The sequence below is a fragment of the Microtus pennsylvanicus genome, chromosome 8 (genome assembly GCF_037038515.1).
Source record: "Microtus pennsylvanicus isolate mMicPen1 chromosome 8, mMicPen1.hap1, whole genome shotgun sequence".
In the NCBI taxonomy this organism is placed as follows: Eukaryota; Metazoa; Chordata; class Mammalia; order Rodentia; family Cricetidae; genus Microtus; species Microtus pennsylvanicus.
Genome location: NC_134586.1, coordinates 5,221,370 through 5,248,712, shown reverse-complemented (window position 1 = coordinate 5,248,712; position 27,343 = coordinate 5,221,370). Strand labels below are relative to the sequence as shown.

General features: G+C 47.7%; 1 protein-coding gene across 2 annotated transcripts in view; it reads right to left on the bottom strand.

The window, feature by feature from the left end:
* The window catches only part of Sox5 (SRY-box transcription factor 5), a 998,560-nt gene extending 973,598 nt beyond the window's left edge, over positions 1-24,962 (bottom strand). Inside the window, exon 1 of one of the 2 annotated variants that reach the window (XM_075982319.1) lies at positions 24,760-24,962. The gene's annotated coding sequence lies outside the window, so the exon portion shown is untranslated. The remainder of the gene's footprint in view (positions 1-24,759) is intronic. The other variant, XM_075982312.1, reaches the window with a different exon arrangement.
* Positions 24,963-27,343: the final 2,381 nt, after the last annotated feature.

Sequence of the window (27,343 nt, the reverse complement as noted above, 5' to 3'; positions counted from 1 at the left end):
AATTATGTAAGGCATTTTGGCTTTACATTCCAAAAGAGATATTTGCATTTTTGTGTATATGTTGTAAAAACTAATCTACTGTGTCATTAAAAAGTAATTCGACTGGTTTTAGAACAAGTGTTCTCAGCCATCTAAATCCAGAGGTGTTTTCCACCTGGAGTGGCCTGGCTAGAACAGCACTCGAAGCTGAGCCCTGACTCACAGCACTGTTAGATCTCCTGAAACCGCTGCCCAAGTAGGTACACATGTGGCCTCATAATTGCACACACACGCACACACACACACACACACACACACACACACACCACTTAATAACCTAGGCAATGACAGGTCTCATCATTTGAAAGTCGATCTTTGCCAATTCCGTAAGTGACACACATTTATAGCTAATTCTGCTGAACAGAAGATGAGAGGGGAAGGGCTGGGGGATCCCCTGGACAGTGAAGCACTCGTTTTACAGGCCTGGGGACCTGAATCCCAACCCTAGAACCCACGTGGAGACACCAGGCTCACTTGTATCCCCAGGGCTCTGGGGCAGAGGCCATGGGGTGTGCAGGCTGGCCAGGTTAGGCCTGCGTGCCCAGCTCCAGGCCACTAAGAAGCTCTCTCTCCAAGAAAGACTCATGGTTTGAAAGGGTACAGTCCTTTGTGAGAGAGAAGGCCCAGAGGCGGGAGCGGAAGACAGTTGTGCGTGTGGCATCCAGAGTCAGCAATCAACCAAGTCAACGCTGGTGCGCAGCCTGCTTTCTGCTCTCTCCCCTTTTCTTCAGGCCAGGACACCTGCCCCTAGGATGGTGGTGCCCATCTCAAAAACGACTCCTGAGGGTATGCCAGAGGTTGACCTCTGCCCCCGCCCCACCCCACACACACGCAGGATGATGGACAATGATGTAACATAATGATTTGAAACAAATAAAATGGATTTTTTTTTAAAGCTAGGCTTACAAATGATTCATAAGGCAGTTCAAGAGAGAGGTTTCCGGAGCAGGGCATCACGGTCAGAACACGGGAGTTACTACTCAGTGCGGGAATCTGGAAATCCAATATTAACAGGGATACATAAATGATAGCGTGTTGGCTAAAGAATCAAACTGTATTTTTAGGAATCGTCTACTAAGTTAGACGGAGCAGACACATAGCTCCCAGACAGCTTTCTACGTATTCAACACAATGAAACTGACTATAGCTTGATCTACAGATACATTGTATATCACATAAAACTGATATAACATTTGATCTTTAAAAAAAGTACAATTTGTTTTTTTAAAAAAATCTGATTTCATAGATATATACATGCAACCCCAAATTTGGAGGCTTCCATAGATGTTGGTTTGGTTTGGGGTTTTTGTTTTTTGTTTTGTGTTTTGTTTTTTCCTTCCATATGTAGTCAAAATCTGACAGGAGCTCGTGGCGGGATTATGCACAGAAACTGCAACTTTAAACAAGGTGTGATCAGAGACATTCTCACACGTTATCAGATCACACGGCAGCAGACCGCTAATATATGCACAGCTCAAAAATAGCTTGGGCTATTACCTCACAGCATTGAAAACAGGAGTGCCTCTCAAGAGCCCATCCCCTCGCGGCTGTGACGACCGAAAGGCTGCTTGCCCACTTAGCCGCACGCGCCCACCTCACTGCCTCCTGAAGCTCAGGTCTCGCGTCATCGTAGGCTCCCCATACTTCCAAGAGTTGCTCCACCATTTGAACTATGACAGGGGGCTCCGAAGTAGTTAATTGGCTCAATTATGGAGCAAGCTCCTTCTTCCTCATGATGCCCTACTTTCGTTTAAGTTGCACTTGAATTATTGATGAAGTTGCAATGAAGCACCTCTTCGTTAGGCATCGTTCACACGTCGAGAAGAATGCTCCATGGTTAATTCTTAGACGCACCGGGATAAATGCTTTCCTTGTCCTTTCTAAAGAAGTCAATTGCAAGGCACAAACTTCAAAGGATGATTTGTTTTCCCATTGTTTTGAGAACACAGTTCCATATGTTGCATAGAAACATAAGCCAAAAGGAAGAACCCATAGGATGGTTAGACAATGCTCGGGTCTTCCTGGGTGACAGGGACCCTGGCTCTGAAACGTTGGTTCTTTTGCTGTTCAAAGATCTTTTTACCACAAAGTCAATGAGGCTCCGGAAAACAATCCAGAGACTGAGTTCTTACTAAATCACCTCCTGACTGAAATTCTTCTGTTGCTTTCTACAAACGATAGCCAGAATATTCTCTTCTCTCTCTCTCTCTCTCTCCCTCTCTCTCTCCCTCTACCACTCTCTCTGTCTCTCTCTCTCCTTCTCTCCCTCTCTCTTTCTCTCTCTCCTTCCTCCCTGTCTTGGGGAATCATGTATATAGAATGTTTGAAGACAACCTTTGGTGATTTTCCTTGGGACTCGCCCACTTAGTCATTAGAGATAGGGTCTTTCACTGGTCTGGAACTCAGCAAGAATCTGGGCCTGTTTTTACACAACCACACACACTCACACACACACACACATACACACAAAATCAGAACTGGAATTATCAGTGTACCACCACACCCTGCTTTTATTAAAAGATATTATTTTGTATCTATTCTCTGAACTCTTCCTACAATGTATTTTGACCGTGCCCAGCACCACTGCCTCCCTGCCCGGCTCATCCTAACGTTCCTAACTCTGTGCCTCCCCCAGCTTCAATGTGATGTCAGTACTAATCTTGAGTTCGACTAGTGCATACACGCATGGCTGCGGGCCGTGCACCGCACGCCCAGCTTCTCACAGGAGAGTTGGAGGTGGACTTCAGGCCCGCCACGATTAAACGACAAGCACGTTACCAACAGAGCCCTCTTCCCAGGCCCACAATCATGTTTAAAATCAATCTTTCCTCAGTTATTTCCTTGTCGTTGCTTTCAAGACTGGAAAAAAACAACTTCACAAACTCCTCCACGAGACAGTTCCTGCCTCGCCCGTCCTCCTCCCACACAAACACGGCCTTTCTTTACTGCAGTCACGGTGACCTGTTAGTTCCGACATAGCACAGGCTTTGGAGAGAACGGTTTCCAGTGAGGAGACATGCATGCCACAGAGCAAGCACGGAGAGCAGAGGGCAACTTTCAGGTCGTGTAGTTTGCACAGGAAACGCTTTCACCCGCGGAACAACTTGAGGCCCATTTCCAAGCTTTGCCTGCTTCAGAGATGGTTTCTCTGCTCCCTGCTCTCACTCCTCCAGATTCTCGTAGAGGCAGCCGGAATTTTCTACTTTCTGCTACAGCCCCAAATTCACATTCTTGGGAAAGAGTTCTGGGATTTCCAAAGCAAGTGGAACTACCTTGGGTCTTCTCTGCGCATTCGCCACAGGCATTCTCCCAGGACAGCCCGTGGTACCGAGAGCTTTGAAGGCACTTTCGACCCCCTGCATCCTCCCTGGGAGGTGCTCCACCAGCTGGGACAGCCACCTTCTCAAGCTGCCTCAAGCCGCCGCTCACCACTTAACAGCTTGCCCCTGAATCCTTTCAGATCATTGATTGTTACCGATTGCACACCTTAATTCAACACGGAAATAACTCAAAATATAAGATGAGACTGAATATTTTCATGGGACTAAACCGACTGCTTTGGATAGGATAAAAACATTTTTGAAGGAACTTAAAAAATCTCTATGGCACCGGGCGATGGTGGCACACGCCTTTAATCCCAGCACTCGGGAAGCAGAGGCAGGCAGATCTCTGTGAGTTCGAGACCAGCCTGGTCTGCAGAGCTAGTTCCAGGACAGGCTCCAAAGCCACAGAGAAACCCTGTCTCGAAAAGCCAAAAAGAAAAATCTCTATGGCATCCCATAATTTCAGAAATTAGAATGCTGTTTAAAAAAAAACTAATAACTTCAGATTTTTAGATTTCTTGTCCAATGCCTTTGAGCTCTTTTGCCATTTCTAATAACTCAGGAGCAAAAATGGCTGAATTTATATACTGGGTCAGGGATCCCTACCCAAGATGACTGCATAGTGATCCCAAAAACCCATAGCTGATTCTGATATCGACACATTTACCAATGCTGATATCAATGCATTGACAAACAAGGACACTAATCAATCGGAGAGGCACACGTTCACACTCAAATGTGTAACGCACACTGCACTTCTTCAACGTTCTACGCTTTAGGGCTTTTTAAGTTTCCCAGAGAGGAAAGTGCCTTGCACATGTCACGTGAGGAGCTGGATGGCCTCCATTTCACTCAATACATTGCAAGCTTCATGATGGAGTAATCAAATCTTCTTTGCTCAACATTGCAACCTCATTACTCAACTCACAGTGACAAAAATATTATGGATTGAAGCACTGACTCCCAGTAAAACTGACTTGAATGAGTAATCAATAGTTAATGAATTGATCATAGGTTGGGCTTGGGCTGCAGCTCAATGGTAGAATGCTTGCCTACTGTATAGGAAGCCCTGGGTTCAATCCCCAGTAAAAAATAAAGGAGGAGCTATGATGGTCCAAAACCAGCATTGTTTATGTCAAGATGATTATTATTAACTTCATATAGTTATAAAGACATTAGGAACAAACATAGGCACGGTTGCCCATAATCTTTTCACAATCTTTTTTTTTGTGTGTGTGAGACTATATATTCTTTACCCAATAATGGAAAGATCATTTGTGTAATATAAAAAGAAAGTTAATTTTTTATTTATTTAAAATAACATTATGTAGCATAACAAGGTTTCTGCCTTTTAACTTATGAACTATATTTAAGATTACATGATTAGCTTTCCCCAGGGAAGCCAGCAATGATTACCATATCCGTATAAAGACAGCTATATGCCGCTTCCTAACCCAGGCACCTCATCTTCCCCTGTAATGAAAAGCACTAACAATGCTCTATTTAATCTCTTCCTTCCAAGAAATTCAAAGCAACCAATATCTTCTGAAGAGGCACTGTTAAATGTAAAAATGGGAACATAACTGAAATGAATTTTTATTAACAAAATAAAAATATGTTAATGGGAAAACTAAGCCATCTAGAGCTCAGGCACAAGATGACTCTGTATAATTCTTATAAAGCATGCTGAGTTTTACCAGGAAAAAACTTACAAACACTTAAGATTCAAAAAAAAAGGGGGGGGAGGACTTATTATATTTATGGAAGGTTTTTGTCTTTTCAGATCCTCAGTCACAGAGATGACACAAACAAAGATCACTTCTAATTACTGCACTTAGCTGATTTACAAATTGATGAATCTGAGGGGAAAAAACAAGCAACACAAGAACATTCAAAAGCATTTAGGACACGAGGCAGGATGTGGGTCATAAATTAGAGCCAGATATACAGAGGAATAATGGTGTCAGTGTGGCCCCAACCTTCTAGTCAATTAGGAGGAATTGCTAAAGACACGGAAACATTAAGTCATTATGACCCTGGCTAGCACCCGCAAATAAACAGATGCACACACACGCTCACACGCCCCCACACACACATACACTCTTTCCATGTTTTTTTAAATACTTTAAAACATTGAAACTACATTCCCCAACCTTCTCTTATTTTTTTTTCCTAATTTGCTTCTTAACCCTGGAGCCGGTAAACCCCTTGTTTAAATGGCTGCATTGGTTAAACTCAATATTGTCAAGCTAGTCTCCCCATTTTCTCCCCATTATCTCCCCATTGCATTGTCTCCCCATTTTAAATAGAATGTGTGCTCTGAAAATCTATACCCCCCTGGTCTCCACTGTGGGACCAAAGGGAAAAGCACCTCTGTTGGAGTGCTACCATAGAATACTGTGAACCTTGGGGGCTGGGGAGATGGCACAGTTGGTAAGGTGGACCTGGGTTAGGATCCCCAGTTCCCACATGAAAATAAAAGTCAGGAATGGTAGCCAAGTGTGTGTCTATGATCCCAGCCCTGGGAGGAGGGGGAAGAGAGGATCTCTGGGGCTGCCGGTCAGTCAGTCAAGATCAACTCATGAACTCCAGGTTCAGCGAGAGACCCTGTCTCCAAAACGATGGTGGAAGGGCTGAAGGAATTGCTTAGTGGCTAAGAACTCTTGATGCTCGTCCAGAAGACCCACGTTCAGTCCCCAGTAGCCGCCCTATGACTCACAACTCCCCATAACTCCAATTCCAGGGGATCCCAGATCCAGTTCTCTCTTCCTGGCCCCTGGAAGTACCAAGCACACACATGGTGTGCACATGCATGCAGGCAAAATACCCAAACACACGAAATGTTTAAAAATGTGGGGCACGATTAAGGAAAGCATACAAAATCAACCTCTGGACTGCACACAGATGTACACGTGAACATGTATGTACATAAAGCTCACAAACAATAAAATTTTACAGCTTTTGTTTGCATTTGTTGTTTTATATGTATTCTTCATTCCCGCATCCCATTTAGTGATTTCTAGCAGTTACATATATATATATGCTAATGTGTGCCTGTCACCTGAGCACTCTAAGGGTAAAGATAGGGTCAGAAGTACAAGATAACCCTCAGCTGCCTAAGTATTTTCAGGCCCTCCTAGGCTACATAACATAATGAGGGACGGGGGAGAGAGAGAGAACCACAGAGAACAGCGTTACTAAGATGCCACTGAGAGCCCTGAACCCAGGTCCTTGCTTCCAGGCTGGTCATCATTTACTTACTACTGGGCAACAAATCTACCTCCCCTTCCGGTTCACTGGGACACCATTACTGCCATCTTCTGAGACGAGGAAATCAGCTTCCTTACGCTTAACTTCAATGTTATTTATTATTTATTGCTTCAGATCATGAACTCACTCTGAGGCCAGAAATCCAAAACAGTCCTAAGATTTTTATTTTATCACAGGTAAGTGCCACACGACTGCAATCCAGCACTCAGGAGGCCGAGGCAGGAGAATTACAGGTTTGAGGCTAGGCTAAGCTACATAGTGAAATCCTGGCAAAGGGAACAGGAGCTAAGGATGTGGGTCAGCAGCAGAGCTCTCGGCTATATGAGCACCGCCCTGGGTTTTATTCCCAACAGTCACAGGAAATGTAAAATAAGGGAGGGAGTGGGGGAGGGACAGAAGGGGGGAGGAAAGGAGAGAGGAGTGAGGGTCAGGGGAAGGAGCGACCAACTGTTAGGGATTCAGTTGTTTTTACATTTAATTTTCCAGGGAGACCTTCACTTTTGATCTCCCCCTCTGTTCACTTTGTTCTCACCCCTCCCAGGTAGTGTCCCCCATAGCTCCCCAAAATGTCACTGTAACGAATCTACGGTCACAGATGGTCTCCTGGGGACTCGGATATGACAGCTCATCATATCTGCCATGGAAACTGAACTTTGTCATCTGCAGTGCCCTGCATGCAACGTGACCAGAGAAACAATGCATGCACCTAAAGAGCATGTGTAAGCATGCAGGCAGGCAACAGAGAGAAAACCCCTTGTCCCTACATGTCACCACATACTCAAAGACAGCTACCATTTGACCTGGCAGTTAGGAGCTACAGTCCCCCTGTCAGTCACTGGTTCATCTCTTACTCAACAGCACAGGATCCCCCTCACGCCATTCCCTTCAAACAGGAAGTCACTGGTCCAGGGAAAGGTGGTTTTGACCTGACCCCACCTCGTGCCAGCCTGTTCTGTCACAGTGCCTCAGCTCTGCCAGCGCCAACCCACCTGTTGTTTCACAGACGACACCTTGCTGTATCTCAGCCCTGAGATCTTTGACAGACAGTAACCTGCTTGCGGGGAACAGACTCCCACTCGGCTAGAGCAACGCCGTTCCCTTCTTCAGCTGAGCTCAGCCGCTTAGGTGACAGGTTCCGGGGGTTGGTAATCTCACATGCAAACAGTAACGGGACACACATGCTGAAGAAAGTTTAAGAAAATATCTGCCTGAAAGCCGATGAATTTATTGTTTCTTGGCTCCAACGATGTGAACTTTTACCAGTAACACACTTTTCTTCAACCGTGGCCAACTGCTCCCAGGGTTCCCTGGCTATAGGACAACATGAGAGGGCTTAGACACCATAAGCAACTCAAAGAGGCCAAAATAGTTCTACTCTATAAGAAGTACCTAATATTCTTGGCAGAAGATGTATGTATCCTCTAATGTTCCTGAAGGGTGAAATTGTATCAGGGGAACACGAGAGAAAGAATGTGTGGTTTGCAGAAGAAGAGGCAAGGGGCAGGAGGAGAGATGGGAGGAAGGAGAGCTTAGTGTCTGGCCCTTGGTTAAAGTCAAAGAAAACAGGGGAAGAGCATTCTATTGAAAAACGTAATACTGGAAGGTGAAGAGAGAATGGTGGTGAGTGGAAACGGGACCCTGTTCTATTACACGGGCCTGCATTTCCAGTCTACATTTTATCCTAACATGCATTCATACATGTGTCTGATACCGAACTACTGCAGGAGCTGCCTTACAAACACCCCCCCCCCTGCCTTTCCTTAGTGCTCTTGGGTCTTTCCAGCCAGGTCTTACTCTCCATCACTCTGTCTCCCTGAGAGCTAGCAGGTAGCTTCCATGACTATTCTTGCAGGCTGCGCCCAGATTTGTTGATATTTGTAGCCCTGGAAACAATGATAAATTGTTGTAAATACAAATTTGAGTTCCAATAGGCAAGAGCAGCCGCCATACACACAGGCACAACCCCTAACCATCATCTCACGGTGAAAGTCGCAGCAGGCCAGGGGGAACGTTTTTTTCCCCACTGTGTACTTGCCCGCTCCTGAGCTCCTTGCGGCCGCTTTATGCTGCGGGTGAGGAAGCACAGGCTGGGAGCTCAGCTTCTCAGCCAGAGCGAGAGAAAGAAGGGCTGGGAGACGGCCTGGACAGTGTCCCACATGACATGTAAGCGTTAGGACCTGAGTTTGAGGCCCAGCGTGTGTGTAAACAAAACAGGCTTACAGGTGCACTCACGATCCTGGTGTGTGGCAGTGAAGATGGGCGGATCCTAGGACCTTGATGGCCAGCCGGCCTAACTTAACTGGTGGGCTCTGGCCAATGAGAAAGGGTCTGTCTCAAAAAAACAACAAAAACAACTTCTTAGGAATGACACCAAGATTGCCCCCCCCCCGCTCTAAGCAGTTGTGAATTAATACCTGCACGTACACCAAAGGAGGGAGAAATGGAGGAGAAAGCGAGAGATGGAGGGTGAGGGACAAGAAAACTGAGGTAAAGGAAGATCCAAGAAAGAAGGACATTATTAAAGTGTACATCAGAGTCCGCAGGACAAGCGTCTTCTGGAGAAAAGACATGTCCACAATACCACTATGACACAGTTCAATATTTGTGTCCCCATGGGCTCTCTATTGCTATGATAAGAAGCCAAGACCAACAGCAATTTGGGAAGGAAAGAATCCCTTTGGTCTTGTACACCTCCACTCCAGTCTTTCACTGAGGAAAGTCAAGGAAGAAACTCAAGGCAGGAGCTGATACAGAGGCCATGGAGGAGGTCTCTTACTGGCTTGCTCCCAGGGCTTGCTTAGCCTGCTCTTACAGCACTCAGCCCCACCTGCCCAGGGGAAGCACTGTCTACAGTGGGTGGGGCCCTTTCATATCAATCATCAATCAAGAAAAAGCCCTACAGACTTGCCAGCAGACCAACCTGATGGGGCATTTTCTCACTGAGATTCCCTCTTCCTGGATGCCCCTAGCTTATGTCAAGCCAGCAAAAATCTAACTAGAGTGTGTGTCAAATGCCGTAAAACCATAGGGAAGAACTCTTCAGCGCCTGCCTTCTGTGAGGATGCTTGGGAAAGGGGAAATTTTAACTCAGAAACCAAAGGATGGGCAGGATTTCAGGTTAGTATAGGAGAGGGATAGAGTGAGGTCAAAACTGTGAGCATGAAGATATTGCGCCCACAGTGAGGGATTCCATTGGGCTTCTGGTGTAGGCAGACTAATGGGCACAGGCAGTAGCCTTCTTTCTGGGTGTCTGAAATCTGGGGTGTGCCTCCATCCTTCATGGTCTGGATACCCTGTGGCATCCTCCATCCCTCATGGTCTGGATACCCTGTGGCATCCTCCATCCCTCGTGGTCTGGATACCCTGTGGCATCCTCCATCCTTCATGGTCTGGATACCCTGTGGCATCCTCCATCCCTCGTAGTCTGGATACCCTGTGGCATCCTCCATCCCTCGTGGTCTGGATACCCTGTGGCATCCTCCATCCCTCGTGGTCTGGATACCATCTTTCTCTTGTCAAAGGTGGTGTCATCGCTTGCAGCTAGTTTGCCTGAACCCACCCCTGCTTCTTCAACATGGTCTGTAGGAAATAGGCAAGAGTACTAAAGATTTCTTGAGACTACTCTGTGTTTCTCCTCACTCTTACTACAAAGACTAGACTTTCTCACATGCCTGGGATGCTCCCAAGTCTGATTGGAGTATCTGGCTTTGTCTCCTAGCCTGCCCCCTCCACTCCATGCAGCCTCTAGCATTCCAAGGAGATGCCCCTTTCCCTCTTTCTTCAGAGCCTTTGAGCAACCATACGCTGCCTTCTGTCTTGAATGCTTTTCTCTCCTCTGTACCGTATTAACTATCTTTCATTGTGACTTCTTATAGCAGAATGTCTTCAATTGCTACAACCTTCACATATACCAATTGTCTCCCTTCTATCCGCTATATATCCTTCTTCGAAGTGCACAATACAAAGTTCTAAGCGATGGTCATTATCTGATTCTGGTTTTTCTTCCCCAATAGACTAGCGGTTCCTCAGGTACAGATCAGTACCTCTCTGACACTACTGATTCTCTGGCACTAGCGTGGTGACTACCTCATAGGAGGCGCTCAATGATGTGTTGGTTACTGAATGAAGGCCAGAACAGAGAAATGGTGATTAAAAAGCCAAATTATGGAGCAGGGTAGATTGGAAAGTTGAACCCATTGATGGAAGGGTTTGAAGCAGATGGAGAAGACAGCCACTCTGGAAGAAGTCCCCAGGAATTTGGGAGTCGAGAGTGACTTAGGAACAGTGGCCACAGCCTCCAAGCCAGGTTGCAGTGAAGGGCTTAGAAGGCTGCCAACAGTCTGGGGAGTGAGCTGCAAAACTGTGTGCAGCGTGGAGCAGATCAGCGGCAAAATGAAGGGAAGGTTTCCAACAAGCCCACTAAGATAGACAAGGAGGATTCAAGTTGCAGAGACCCTTAAAAAAAAACTAAGAAGTGTGAGATCCATCCACATGTAGCAAGCACACGGCACTTTGAGGTTTTAAGAAAGGGGCAACATGACCCAAATAGCACATCAGAAAGATTAGCCTGACAGCAGAAAATAGCGCACAGTGCAGCGGGAAATACTGGGCTAGGCAAGAAAACACTGGGCTGGGCAGATCCTAGCACAGATGTGGGTCCTGGAGGAAGGGGAGGGGCAAATGTGGGCATCCTCCTGAGGGAGCTCTTTCTGAGGCCGAAGATATGTTTGCTATATCACAGTGGGTAAAAGCCAGGCCTCCAGAACCAGGCCTCTGTAGGTTCGAGTCCCAGCTAGACTGTGGTTACTATGCTGCTTCCGGCAAGCTCAGGATCCTTATCTGGAAAACAGTTTCTGTACAAGGCGAGGGTCACAGGAGAGCCTCAAACAAACCAAAACAGCTGCTTAGCAAAATGCCTAGGGACGGTTCCTGATCAACCACCATCAGTGAGGCAGGCAGCACAGGGCCACAGTGCACAGGGAGATGTCTTCCTGTTTCCAGAAGATAACCATCTACACCCTGAAGACTTAACTCCACCTGGCTCCTGCCTCCTGGATTTTTTATAACCCACTTCTGGCTTCTGCTCTGGATTCACGCCAGAGCCAATCTCTGCTGACTCTTTCAGGTCTTTATTCTTTGTACTGCTGGAGGCTTTTCTAAACTTTTGCCTCTGACATTCAGTTCCAGCCTGCCCCCCTGCTCCAGTGCTACCCCCTAAGGCAGTCCTAAATACCATGCACCCCGACAAGCCCTCAGTGCCTAAATACACCACTTTTCCTCCTCCCGAGGGACATCGGAAAGAGAAGTGGGAAACAAGTACAGTGTGAAGCTTGGTTTCTAAGAGTTAATAGAGATTATTTTTTTTCTCTCCAAGGATAGGTAATAGCGTGAGATTCCGAAATTAAGCACAGCAGGAGGAAGGGGCTGCATAGATTTCACACAGTATCACAGGCCCTGGCAATAAAGCACTTTTAAAAATGTCTTGTGTTGCTAATTCCTTACACAATCTCCTTTTATTTCCAAAGCAGTGTGTGGGGCTGGAGCCACAAGATGCACGTTGATGCTAATATTATGCTGCTTGGATGAGAGCCATTTTTGTGCTGAAATGCCTGTTAGGTTTCGAATGACGTGTTCGTTACCTTTTCTGTCCCCCCCCCCCCCACACAGTACATTTTCTAGACGGAACGAATGGCTTCCTCTTCTAGTGGGAATGGTATCGCTTGTGCTGGCATTACCTTGGCAAGGATTCTCCCTTACAGTTTCTGGATCACCTGTCCCTGGGAAGGCTGAGTGACTGGGGACAACTCCCTGGGATGGGTTTCAGTTTCCCTCTGTCCTCACCGCCAAGCCATCCCCCTTCACTCATCCACTGAATTCTTCATCATATAATCAATAGTTCAATCGCACTCTAGACCACCGTGGGTTTGTATAACAGTAAAGGATGATGCACAGCAGCCACCGAGCAAGGTGTGGTTACAGAGAAAATCACCAGATGGAAACCCCACTGCACACGGAGGCCTTAGTCTGCAGATGGTCAAAGAGCCAAGCCCTTGCTTTCCCTCTATAAAGACACACGCCTGGTTTTCTGGTCTGTGGGGAAGCCCTGTCAATTGATCACTGAATATTTGTTGAATGCTGTGATCACACGGAGACGATAACAGACAAGGCTCCCATCCTCCCGGAGTCACTACCACTCTAAGGCTAACAAGCATGGTACCTCGTGTTCGATGTTGTCGCTGATCCCAATGCTTTGTCTTCTTATTGTAAGAACCGTGGTGGTCTAAGTAAGATCCTGCACTCATCTTATCTCACTGTGCTTCGCTGCAGCCTCCTCTTGTTCCCAGAAGATCAGCCTCTTCCTAAGCATGGTTTCAGTAACCCACAGCCAGCCAAGGTCTGGAGCATCAGAGAACTCCGAGAGAAAAACAGACTTTAAAATGGAAAGTCGTGGGGAGAGGCGTGAAGGAATCTCACACCACCTCAACTCCACTAAGCCTGGAAGATGCTACATCATTTTGTCTCCTGGATCCACTCAGTGCACGCTACCTGCCAGTCAGTCCCTTCGCCAGCTTGGTTAACTGACCGTCACAGTACCGTAGAACTTACGTTCGAATGACCCTTCTGGAGTCCCCCAATGCTATGCCACAGTGCCTATGATCCTCAACTTGCTTCATCTTGTCACAAGACAGGTGCACACACACAGTAGGGAGTCTGGAGAAAGGCCACACCCACACTCCTATCTTCTTATAACAGTTCCATCTTATTATTGGTTACTGTTGGTACCTACCAGGCCTTATTGACATGTGAAATTTCCTCCTAGTTAGGGATATACAGGAGAAAACAGAAGTACGTCTTTAGGCTCAGGTCTAAGACAATTTCAGGCATCTGGGAGATCTTGGACTTTATCCCCAACACATAGAGGGGTTGGATTTACTGTCATCATAATCGAATCCTTCTAGTATTTTCCAAATATCGTTCTCTTACTCTCTTTGCTTTTTATTCATTTGAACAAAACCTGCAATGGAGCTAGAACCCTACGGCAGAACACTAGTAGAACATGCCAGGGCCTGGATTTGACCTCAGTACCACAAAAGTCAACAGATAGACGAACATCTTTAAACGCCTTCTGTGTCCAGAGACTGTACAAAGTGTTTGGAATACAGAGAAGTTGGCCTCCGGTCTTCACAGGGCTATCAGGACTGTAGACTCAGTTGTTGGAAAGTCCCTTTAGAGCTAAAGGTGAAAAGGTCACCCCCTTTGCCTTACTCTAGGCCACCACCTCTCTGTGTGAGGTTCTCCCATGCTTGGCTTCAGCCACACTAGTGTTCTCTGTGTGCAAAATCATTGGTGGTTCTTTACATTTTAATTCAGAATTCAATGGCCATTGGGGAAAAGTCTTCCTAGCCCTGCGACCCCAGCCCTGCTCGGCTGTACCAATGCCCTGTTCTCCGAGCACCTTACCTAAGTTCCATAAGCTACACACACAACTCACTACAAAACTAGACCAATCAAGATGTTATCTCTGGTTCTCAAACTTCCATGTGCCAAGGAATCACTCATTAGACTTGATAAAAAGTAAACCACAGAAGATTTGGGATCTGTATGTCTGGGATGGAACACAAAAGGCTCTTTTCTTATCTTTTCTTTTTCTTATCTTTTTTTTTAAAGACAGGGTTGCTCTGTGTAACAGTCCTAGCTGTCCTGGAACTAGGTCTTGTAGACCATGTTGGCCTCGAACTCAGAGAGATCCACCTACCTCTACCTCCCGAGTGCTGGGATTAAAGGCATGTGCCACCACTACCTGGCTTAAAAGAATCAGTTTTTAACAGATGCCCCTAATAGCTCTCCAGTGGACGACTGAGCAGTGCGGCGCTCTCCTTCCTTTTGTGGTCAGTGTTTACGTCTGCAGAATTGCTACCTACGGACGTAAAACTCTTCTTAGGTAAAGCCTACACAGCATGCCCCTGGGTGCTCCCTGGGTTCTCCCTGGGTGTTTGGGGCTAATGTGACAGCCGGTTCTCCGGTGTCATGTTTGTTGCTGTGATAAGTACCCTGACAAAGAGCAACACAGGGAACAATGGGCTGCTTTGACTTAAGGCTCATGGTTTCGGCCAGGTCAAGACAGGAGCTCAAGCACCTGGTCACAACACATCCACAGTCAGAAGCACAGAGGAAACACATTCCTATCTGGTTTTTATACACAGCCAGCTTTCTCCACTCTCATACAGTGTGGTACCCAGCTCATAAAATGATGCCACATACAAGGGCCGGGTGCTCCCTACATCAATCCCGCATCAGCATGTCTACAGGCCAGCCTGGTCAGTGTATCCCTCAGCCAGGCTGTCTGCCCAGGTGAGTCTAGACTGTAGCAAATTGATGGTTTAAGCCAATCACACCAACTAGTATGTACACATTACCGCTCAACTCTGGCTTCCCACCACCTCTGCCATGCTACCTCCATGACATGGGGTAGCCGGGAAGCTATGGCTAGAGCACCTATGTGACAGGGGTCAGGCCCCCAGCAGTGCCTTGACACAGAGCAAGAGCCAGCGCGTCCAAACCTACTAGACCAAAGTCAGGCCGTGACTCTCCTGCCGATGACAGCTGTGGGAGGTGGGCGGGTCACCTGACCACTTCAGTCTTCTTCGTGGAAAGGGCTGCTCCACAGCTGATGGGATATGTGTGGCCATCCGTGGGAAGCATCCAGCACCAAGTTCAGGGCATGATAAACAACCCAAAGATGTAAATCCAGCCACTTCTCCGCATGCTTTGCTTTGGTGAGGTCCATCCAAGACTCTGCTCTTATGGAGTGATTTGGTTTGCAAGTCTGTTCACTCAGAGGCTTCTGTTCTGTGCCTGTTCTGTCCTAGGTATTGTGCTGGTGCCAAGGAGATAAGCCCAGCCCTCTAAGAAAGCTTACGGTGTCTTACATTCCCAGGCTGGCTACTAACTTGCTGTGTAGCCAAAGACATCCTTCAACTTCCGACTCTCCGGCCTCCACATCACTGGTTCTCTTATTAGAAAGGTGCACCACGTGCCTGGTTTATGGCATGTTGGCAATGGCACCCAGGGCGTCTGCATGCTAAGCAAGCAGTCTACCAGTTGAGGAACATTCTCCAGCTCACATGGGGTGTTCTTTATTTCGCCATGTAGTTGCCTCTTTCAAACCAGGCAGGAATGTGTCTACCAAACCTTTCGTTTCCAGTGATACTAACACAATGCGGAGGGGGCAGTGGCACTTGGGAATAAACACTTTGCAAGACAATGGCTAAGAAAAACCAGCACACGCTGACACGTAAAGGGAGCTGGGATTTAGTAACATCTGGTCGGCCTGATGAAGTCCCAACAAACAGAGAGTGGCTTCCTTGTGTTTCTTTATCTGCTGATAGAGTTATTTATGCACATAAAACGACCGCTTAATTTCCTGGTTGAAGCGGAAAAGACACTGCATTCTGGTAGAAGCCAAGGTTGACTAGGCTCTCCGGGAAAGAGTCAAGGAAGAAAGTTCAAGATAGAATTCTGAGAGACGGTATGCACTTGTTCAGAAATAGTTCCAGTGAAAGAAGGAATTAATGAGACTGATCTTGCCAGACACTATAAACGCGATGCCAGCACCAGAGAGGAACGGCACACATCACACGAGCTGGCATGCAAACCGCAGGCTGCCCCCGATACGACATCAAACAACCCTGGTTCCCAGCAGCCACAGATGAGACCTTGCGAGTCTGCATCAGTTTATACAGAAAAACCAGCAAAGCAAGGCATGTGTCCAGGCCCAGAGAAGAGTTTAAATGTACAGGGAGAAGAAGGTGCTGGGAGGTGGCTCAGTTGGTAAAAATGCTTGCCGGACAAGCAGGGGGAACCAGAGCTTGGAGCCCCGGTGCCCTAGCGAAAAGGCAGGCACAGTGGTACGCATCTGTGTGTGACTCAACTGCTGAAGGTAGGTAGGTGGGAGCCGGGCGAGACATCAGTGAGCCCGGCCAGGTTCAAGGAGAGATCCTGTCTCACAGTATAAGGGAAGAGCGGATTGACAGCAGCAATATTTGACCTCCACAGCACACACCCACATGTGCAAGCGTGCCTGGACAGACACGCACACACACGCATGCGCAAAAGGCACACAAACACACAGGCGCACACACACACCAAGAATCAAATCAGTAACTTAGAAAAAGACGCCATTGAAAGCACTGCTAACTTTTCCTTCCTTGTCCCTTGTTGATGTCCAACTGTCTTTTTAAGCAGAGACTCCACAGCAACCCATGCTCACTCACTGCTGGGGAAAAAACAATGCCATAATTTCAAATAAACAGTCAGTAGCCTGGGCACAGATTCCCCAGAGGAGTCTGAGGAATGTGTCAAAAATTAGCTCCCTTTTCCTGCCTCCCAGCCTCCACGGATCCTGGTGTTGTCTTCATGCCAGTTTCCCACAGTACAACACAGAGCCCCCTAAAACTCTGGGGCGGAAAACAACACATCAGAAACCCCTAAAACTCTGGAGCGGAAAACAACACATCAGAAACCCTAAAACTCTGGGGCGGAAAACAACACATCAGAAACCCCTAAAACTCTGGGGCGGAAAACAACACATCAGAAACCCCTAAAACTCTGGGGCAGAAAACAATACATCAGAAACCCTAAAACTCTGGGGCAGAAAACAATACATCAGAAACCCCTAAAACTCTGGGGCGGAAAACAACACATCAGAAACCCCTAAAACTCTGGGGCAGAAAACAATACATCAGAAACCCTAAAACTCTGGGGCAGAAAACAATACATCAGAAACCCCTAAAACTCTGGGGCGGAAAACAACACATCAGAAACCCCTAAAACTCTGGGGCAGAAAACAATACATCAGAAACCCTAAAACTCTGGGGCAGAAAACAATACATCAGAAACCCTAAAACTCTGGGGCGGAAAACAACACATCAGAAACCCCTAAAACTCTGGGGCGGAAAACAACACATCAGAAACCCTAAAACTCTGGGGCGGAAAACAATACATCAGAAACCCTAAAACTCTGGGGCAGAAAACAATACATCAGAAACCCTAAAACTCTGGGGCAGAAAACAACACATCAGAAACCCTAAAACTCTGGGGCAGAAAACAATACATCAGAAACCCTAAAACTCTGGGGCGGAAAACAACACATCAGAAACCCCTTAAACTCTGGGGCAGAAAACAATACATCAGAAACCCTAAAACTCTGGGGCGGAAAACAACACATCCGAAACCCCTAAAACTCTGGGGCAGAAAACAATACATCAGAACCCCTTAAACTCTGGGGCAGAAAACAACACATCAGAAACCCTTAAACTCTGGAGCAGAAAACAATACATCAGAACTTCCTAAGAGCCCCAGGCCAGGTGGGAGCCCCGTGTCCAGGATCTACTCTTCGGTCTTCACAACGACATCACTCTAGACGATAGCTCCAACAGTCAGGCTACTTGAGTCTAAGTGATGTGGTCTCCGTCCTCCATCACCACCGACCGCCCCACCCGCAACCCCTGACAGTGCCCTCCCAAGCCCCCACATGGCAACAACTCAATTCTCAGTCCGATAATGTCTTTTTCTCAGATGTTGTTCTCCCGGTGGGAGAAGAAAGATGTGAGGCCTGACCACCAACTCCTCCACAGTTTCTTTTAATTTAAAGTTACAACAGAAGGGAAGAAAAGAGACTTCCTATTAAGAGACAAGTCCCTGAAGGGGCTCTTAGCTGACAATCGAAGGGCTGCTCATGGCAGCGATCAAATCTGAGGCAACAAAGTGCTGGTGGCTCTGTGACTCATCCCAGCAGGGGCTGGCGCTGAGGGCCACTTGAGTTCAGCACTTTGTGGCGCTTGCTAGTTGGTTTAGGATCAGTCAGGCAGGGGAGCAAAGACTTCGGGAGGTGTTTGAGGCTTGAGATAAAATGCAGCCCAGAGTACATTGCTGCTCCACTGAACAGAAAGCCCACAGAGCTAAGGAAAGGAGAGTTCCCTCTACCTGGCGCTTTGTTGGATGAGTTACGGAGTTACCGGAAGACGGTCAAGGTCAGGTGGTCTGTCTGCTGTGGTGTGTCAAAGAGTAGGAAGCAGGAGGAAGAAGCAGAGCGACTTTTTCAAGGTAAGCCTGAGGACACCTGCTCGCACAAACACTGCCTTCCACTTACGTGAAATAGCCCTTGTTTAAATACATCCAGGACCATCTGATACAATGCATCCACACCTGGTGGTTGCATTTTGAGTACGTTTGAAAGGAGCAACGTATTTTGAGCTTTCCTTCTGTGCTGTGCACGGCACAGTGGCTTATGGGTGCACAGCCTTGTTTAACCTTGACTAGTAGCACGTTCATTTTACAAAGGACGAAGACAAAACCCCAGGGAATGCAAAGAGACTACCATGGTTTCTGGTGGTTTTGTGTTTGGTTGGCTTGTTTAGGGCTGATCCTCCTGACCAGACCTAGAGCTACTGAGCTTCAGGCTACGCGGGGTGCCACATAATGGACCCTGTTGCTGGCCCTGTACCACTAAGCACCATGGCCAGCTGTGGACTCCTCCCTGATCCTGGAGCACCGTGGAAACTGCCGGCACAGTCCTTCCAGACAGTGGTCTCCTCTAGAGATAACTGCTGTTTTCAAACCGCTCATGAACCACGCTTGTCAGTCGGATGTCTTCCTCCTCAATCCTCCACGTCGTCTTTGCGCTCACTCCTTTCTACTCTCCGGAGCCTCTACAAAGAGATCTGCAGCCAGAGCCTAGCGTTTTTACTTCCCTTTACCTATTTATATAGGATGAAAATGTTAATTACTGAAGAAACACTTACATGAATAAAAGATAGAATTCACACCTGTACCAGCTACAACATCTTTAATAAAACCCACATTGTCAATGATCATATAGAGATGCTAACTGGATTACCAAAGTGTTGATCTCAGCCTTGAGAAAGTGATATTTTTTTCGTCTTGCACTCAAATAAGTTTACAAAATGAAGCCTCAGGCACATTGATCACAAGAAACTAGACTGGTTTGGAAGGGAAAGAAAAGCAGCGCCAATGTTGATTGAGCGACCAGCTCGTGGCAGACCCTCTGCTAGAAATGTCCCGTGTTTTTCCTGTGGCATACACATAACCTCCACATCAGAACACTAGAGGTGCCTGAGTAAATGCTGCAGTTGATAAGGTGCCTGCTCTATCCGTGTAAGGACTGTTCAGATCCCCGGCACCCATGTAAAACCCAGGAACAGTAGCACGTGTCTGGAACTCTAGTACTCAGTGGGGAGAGGGAAGCAGATACCAAAACTTGCCCAGCAGTCAGTATAGCCCATCTTAGAATGTCAAGTTCAATGAGAGATCCTGTCTCCAATGGCAACGTGGAAGGGAATCGCAGGAGATTCCAGCAGATCTAGCCTACCCCTGGCCCCCAGACACAGCTGCACATCCCTGCAGCTCACCAGCACACGCAGAAACACAAGAAAGAGGGGGCAATGTAATTACCAGCGTTAGAGGTTAGAAACGGGCACAGAGCCCTGAAGACTCCTGATCTGCAGATAAGGTTTGGCAGCAATCACAGACCTAAACTGCAAAGCTCCTCGGCTAATGTGGCGGCATCTTCGGCTTCCTGACTCCCTCCAAATTCCCTCCCTCTTTGCTTCACTCTGAACCACAGTAGTAAGAACAAAGTTCTTTGGCTTGTCAGAGCATACCAACTAGACGGCAGGCTAGGGTCCTCTAGGCCCCATGACCACTGCCCTATTGTCCACTATGGACAATGGTGCCATCGCACCAGAAAGTAGTTAAACATCACTGAGGGCGGAAGGCACACGCAAATCTTTGGGGGTTTTGTTTGTGTGTGTGTGTGTCTGATTGGTTGGCTGATTTTGGTTTTGAAAATTATGAAAAATAGGGAATGCATGACTCTACATGGAGTTGGAGATCCTACTCCACAAGAAGGACAATTTCCGGGGTTCGAGTTTTCCCTCTACCTTCACCACCATGCTGCCCCTGTTCAAAGCCCTCGTTAGCTCTAAGTGGGACGACTGTTGCCTCTAAGTTCTAATTTGAAGAGCACGGAAAACTTTGATTTCTTCTGCAATCTCCGCAGCTCTTTCTCTGAGAAACGGGAAGATCATAACAAATGGGGGTGTGATAATATCATCTAAGCAGAGAATTAAACCATAATGAACTATTTATACCTTTGAATTAATTAGCTTATGAGCCAGAGTTTAAATGGGCCAAATGGGGTAGGAATCTTGGAAGGCCTCATCAAAGCAACCTGGACCGCTGTCAAGGGCCCTTCCTGAAACTCAGGGTCCTCATTAGGAGAGCTTTCAAAAGCACCTACATCAGACAGCTAAAGGGGTAAGGGCTTAGAGAAAACAACTCAGCACACATTCCCCTAATAGTTTACGCTTGACCCTAACTCAATTTTAATACCAGCAAATTGCATTTGACGACGTTTATGAAAAAGTCCTACAGAAACGTCCCAGTAAGGCCCAGCAGCAAGTCCCTAATGTACCAAGGTGTCTGCTCTCTACCCTTAAGGGGTCTACACCACAAGTCACCTGGCAACATCAAAGTCCATTATCTTCAAGCAGAAGGTGAGGCCCTAGCTGCCAAGTTTCATCCTTCATTTACTCTTCTCTCAATGGTAACTTCTCAGGCAAGTTAAGTCTTGGTTCACCAGAGTAACCTCTGTTCATCCCAAGCCCTCCTCATACATGGACACAGCTGGTATTTCTGTCACACCGGAGAGAGAAAACGAATAGCCAAGACCCCACTTGTTCTTTATCGTCATTAACAGTCCTAGCCACCCCTACGCTCCCCCAAATAGGAAAAGGAATTGCAAGACTGATCTTAATTGGATTAAGACCCATAATTCTTTAATTCATTCAGCAAATGGAGGCATTTGGAACAGTTTATTTACAGAGTTGTTTAGACAGTTTTGTGTGGTGTTTCTGAAGATAAACCAAAATGCCTTTCTGAAATAAGTTTCAGAGCCCAAATCATTAACATATGAGACTCGAATGTAGACAATTTACAAACGGGTGTTTTTAAACATTGTTTGGAACAAAATTGGACTTTTATTTTATTAACTATCTACAAATCTAGGTTCAGGATATAGTTTATAGCTGTGTGAAACAGACAGGCACTTTCTTCACCTCTAAAATAAACGTACATTTCTTGAACAACAAATCCCTGTTGAAGGGTACATTTGCTTCGGGCCTAGATGAATGGTTTCCAGAATGCTGTCAGGTCCTAATTACATGCCGTCCCTGACCACTAAGGTTGACCCCGTGTCGGATGAATCACGCAGGCTCTGCCAATCAGCTGCATCTCGTCAGGTCTAAGCCACATTTCACATTAGTATTCTCAGCTCTTTGAAAGCCATGTTTTCAGGAAATCACGAACCATGAGTTCTTCTCCCTCAGTTTCCCTCCTTGTATCTGCTCTGAACGTACCTTGAAGACCAGGACTGCTTATCACGCAGAAAAAGGACGAAGCGTTTCACAGACGGCACATTCTTGCACGCGCACGCACTGTGTCTTATTTTTAAGTGTGCTTTGCAAGAAAACATTTCTGCAAGAGGACAAGCTCCATTCTTTGGGAAAGGAAAATTCGAAATGTTTAAACTTATAGCTCACTCCAGCAAGGACCAAAATAAAAAAGATGATGTTATACATGGCTAAGAACGTCGCTCTTTCATGTACCACGTACTCTGTATGCCCTAAGAATCTCCGCAAAGAATGTCCATTTTCTCGCTCGCCCGCTGGACTGTTCATGAGTCCAAACAGGATGCGTGTCTACGTGAGTCAACTAGTGTATCCCAAGAACCTGCTGATTTACCAACTGAGGTTAGCAGATGCAAGTGCTGTATGTATGCAACACACATCCAGCCATGACTGGTTAAGCGCAACAACAAAACTAATTCCATGTTTCTGTGTGAAGAACTAAAGCATCCCTCAGTATCAGAAGCTTATACTATGTCAGAGCAGATCGGCACTGCCCACCCAAACAGGCTACAGAGAGAAAAGAATTAAAGCTGAGAGGAAAGAGAAAGCTTCAGAAATGGGATAAGCAGACCACTGGAAAGACGAGGAGGAAGAAAAAGAAATTCTGCCTAGGATGCTACCATATAATTAACACAAACAACTAAATAATTATGCGCATCCCTTCCCACCCCCACAATTAAATGTTTTTAAACAACTTTCGTGATGAAAGATCTACCTTTTAGGCAAACAAAAGCCATCCCCAGCAGTTTGAGGATTTGAGACTGGATTGCATCAGTTTCTGAGTGATGCTGGTGATTTTTATCTCCTAGAGTTCTGAGGATAAACACTGGATGGCATAATCTCCAAGAGAATTTTGCACGGTGCCCAGGAGAACTTTCGATGTAAGTGCTTAATGTTTTAAATCACTCTGGCTGAATTTATCTAGGCTCTGGCCTCGGAGCTATATTTAAATCAGGAAGAAGCACCCCCTGGAAACCGTGCTCCCTCTATCTGCTTCTGAAAACAGATTCCTCCCTATCTGCACAAACAACCATCCTCAGACAGCCGGATTCCTTTAAAATGAGACAGATCAAAATTTAGCCGTTCTGTACAGACTATGAAATCGTCCTCCTTTTAAAAGCTATAAAAGTCAAACTTTGGGCAGGGGAGAACATTTCCGTGTACTTAAAAAAAAAAAAAACATCTGGCCCTTAACCTAATCACTCCTGGCAATCAAGCCCCCAGATTCTGGTTTTTCTGATTGAAAACGTCTACAGATCTCCCACCAGCAGTTTCAATGGGGTAGTGTGTGTGAGTGTGTGTGTGTATGTGTGTCTGTGTGTGTGTCTCTGTGTGTCTGTGTGTGTGTGTCTCTGTGTGTGTGATACTAGGAGCCATAATTTATGAACACCAAGAAAACAAACCACTGTTGTCTAGCCTGTTTGCAGATTCCCACATTTATTACCCCAAATCCCACAGATTTCCCTCTGCCTTGCCCTTGACAGAAACTGTGCTGAGCAGAAAAGGTTCTCTGGGGAAATCTCTCCTCATGCCTTTCTTAACAAACCCCTTGCATATCTGGATACTCGGAACATCTCAACTGGGTTACAACAAATTTCAAAACTTTCCTGAGGCAGCAAAGCCAATAGCCACTCAGAGTATCCCGGGTGGCCAGTCCCGAAAGCGTGGGCTCTGCAGTTACACACACACTTCCTCATTTTGACCTGCTTTAGTTGATGAGGGAAGACTGGAAGTGAATTCACGTTCCTCACTCTCAACTTAGGCACTGAGACCAGCGCCTTCTTAGAGTCAACGCGGGCCAATCCGCTTATTAATATATTCACTTTGCAAGATGACTATTAAAATATGTGAACCGTGTCCCACGGATCTGAGGCCGGCAGATCGGTAACTCCAAACACTGCTTCAACTTGCTTCCTACCCGCATAAGCCCGCTCCTTACTTCTTACTCGCCGTGGCTGTGAAGCGCCAGCTGAGTGTGACACAGCACGTGAGGGGGCTATACTCTGCACCAAGTGAGGAAGGGGGTTTTAAAGAGAGAGGGAAAGAGAGAAGTTGCAATAAAATGAAAGCTTCCGGTCTCTGAAATGCCTCAAATCCAGAAGGATGAGACTTATTTCTGAGCCTCTGGGAAGGACTGAAGAGGAGTAGAGGGAGAGAGATTGCAGAAAGCGAAACAAAAAGACAAGGGTGAAGGTGACGGGGTGGGCTGAGAGTGGGTTTTCTGTTCTAGACAGGCGCAGGGGCTTTGTCCAAGTTCGAGGGTCTGTCCCTTGGAGACGCACAAGCTTAGCCCAGGGCTGATCCCCCCTGTGCTGCCTGCCTCCTGCACCTCGCATCACCGCCACCACTTACAAAACAATACAGGCAACAGGACACGGGTTTTCCAACAGCAGCCCAGATAAAGTTGGCCCGGTCCCGCGGATCACAGCCCCCTCCTTCCCGGAGGGGGTGGCAGCGCCCCCCGCAGCCTCCCCCGCAGCCGGGCCCAGCCCCCTCCCGGGACTTGAGCAAACTCCCGCGCCCCCTCCCTGGTGCTGCGCGGCTTCTCCAGCTGGAGCAGGGCGCCTTGGAGGGCTGCCCGCCACCGGCACCTCCACAGCGGGACGCGCCACAAAGTTAAAACGCTGCGGTTCACGCACCTTACCGGCTCTGGTTAATCGCTCCTCTGACGCGGGATGCGCAGCGGCGGGCGGGGGCCCCCGGAGGACCCTGGAGACGGGTTGGGGCGGCTCGCCTTTTGCACTCTGTGTGTGTGTCTGTGTCGGGTGTGTTTGTGTGGGGTGTGCGCGCGCGTGTGTGTGTGTGCGCGCCTGTCCCTCTCTCTTTCTCTCTTCCACCCCCCCACCCCAACCTCTGGCTCCCTCTCTCGCTCTCTGTCTCTGTCTCTCTCTCTCAAGGACGAAGTGAAATCCCTCGGCTGGTCATGAGGCGGCTTCGGAGACAACACAATGCTGGTGCAAATAAATAACAAAAGGCGAAAAAGACAGTGGGAACAATGGGGGAGGCGAGGGCAGCGCTCCAGCCGCCGGTGACCGTGGCCGGCGCGCGCCCCGGGGTGCGGCGGGTGGGGGCGGCGCGGGGGCCCGGATTGCTGCAGGTCGACCCCCGAACCTGGGGTCCACCCTGACCTCCTGCCCGCGGCTGCGCGCCCGCATCCGAAGCCCTGGAGCCCCTCACGGTCCTCCTGCTCTGTTGCAGCCCAACTGGCTTGTAAATAACGCACCGATCACCCACACGGTGAAAGATTTTTTTTTTCTTCCCTTTAATCTGCCCTCCACTTAAAGACGAAATGGCAGGAGTGGAAGGAGGCGGGTAGGAGAGGGGAGCTCGCTTTTATTCCTGCGCGATCGTGTCTGGTCAAGTCCCCTTTGTCAACTTCTTCCTCGCCTTGCACCCACCAGCCCACCCCCGTCCCTCTTGCTCCCACCCCCGTGTGCAAACAGGCTTTCACCGGATGGCACGGGGACGCGCGTGGGGGGCCTGCGGGTGTCGGTGGAACCTTCTAGGTGGTCAACAGTCCACCGTTCGTGTTTTGAAGCCACTACTGTTGTTCAGGAGTCGGGCTCTGCACCCGGGTCCACTGCTCCCTTTTGCGGGCTCTAAGCACCTACCCACTCCTTGAGGATGAGGGGTAGAAGAAAAGTTTAGAAGCCCTCTGATCTCCAGCTCTGGGGTGACTGAACTGGTTGATTCTGTGTGCATTCAGCCAAGGAAAAAAAAATATCACGAATGCCCAAGAGCCAGGGGTTGATATTGAGGGCAGCGAGATGAGGTTGGGCACTGGGTTCCGGAGCTGCGCCACTCGGGAGCGCGAGTTACATCACCACCAGCAGCAGCAGAAACTCGGTGGGTGAACCGCCCCAGGCAGCCGCTGCAGGCTGAAGGAAGCCTGTTCTCTGAGAGCTCCGGTGCTGCTGCTGGCTTAGCCTTGCTCTTCTTGCTTTCACTGACTTAAAACAGCTGCGGGGGGGGGGGGGGGCTAGAGAGGGGATCCCCAAGAAATCTCTAGTCAGGGTTGGGCAGAGATAAGGGCTCTTGCAGGGACCCAGTGGACAGGCTATCAGGTAGCCAAGACCAAGGGACTGGAAGAAATTGATGGCAAAGCCCCCGCCAAAAAAAATAATAATAATACATCTAGCTATATGTTTTTTGTTTGTTTTTGTTTTCTTTCTGGCCCCTCCTCTCCTTTGCCTTTCTTGGCTTGTGTGTGCCCTCTCCCCACATCTGTGATTCCCCTGAGAAGAACATCCCTGGCCTGCACCTCTTCTCCAGGCACTCCCAGCATTTCCCAGAGTGCACCAAAGCTGCCCAGAGATCAATGAACCTGCTGTTTGTTCTTCATCCTCCTGCAGAAGCAGGGCCCTTGGAGCAGCTTGGGAAGCAGACTCAGAACCTGCCCGTCAAAGGCCCACTCCCTCTGGGTGACTTGTTCCCTGACGCCTGTCTACAGAGCAGATGTGAAGAAGCAATACAGTGTCTGGATGCCCAGGATACCCACAAGCTTGGAAAGTACTTCTCGTCTCCTGCCCCTTCCACCCCTGGTAGGTGGATTGCTAATACCTGGGGGTTTTTGCACTTGTCTAGGACGGCAAGTTTCCAGCGAGGAAAGGTTCTGACAATTGATTACTTACTACCTGCTTTCTAAAAATGGCTAAACACCTTTCCCTTGGAAGAAAAGTGAGAAATGCAAATCTTAATAACTCGAGGCAGAAATTTCAAAGTGTAAACACAGCCATTATCCACTCCCACAAAGAAAAGCGCTCCCTTCGACAAATATTTGATAGCACGGAGCCCATTAATTAAGAGAACAATCCAATAAGCCCAGAGCTTCCGCGGGGGTGGGGGCTCTGAATGATCATCAGCGGCGAGGACTTTATACACTGGGTGATCATCCCGTACTCAGTGTGTATCCTTAAACACCTTTACTATATTCCCGTAAGTATATTTAACGAGAGAACTGAAATAACAATAGTCTCATAACAAAACTATAAAACTCTTGGATTAATGTGGCCTCCCCACACTGAAAAAAACCAACAAATCTGTGTTTGAATAAAACACCTTCCACATGTGTCCTTTCTCTCCACAGGCTCTGTCCCTCCAGCTCCTAGTCAGTCATTTCCAGGTGTGACCCACTCGTTCAGTGATAATTGCCTTCCACCTTCAATCTAAGTGGGGCTTTTACTCTGAAGAGTTCTCTGGCTGGGGAGGTGGCTCAGCAGTGAG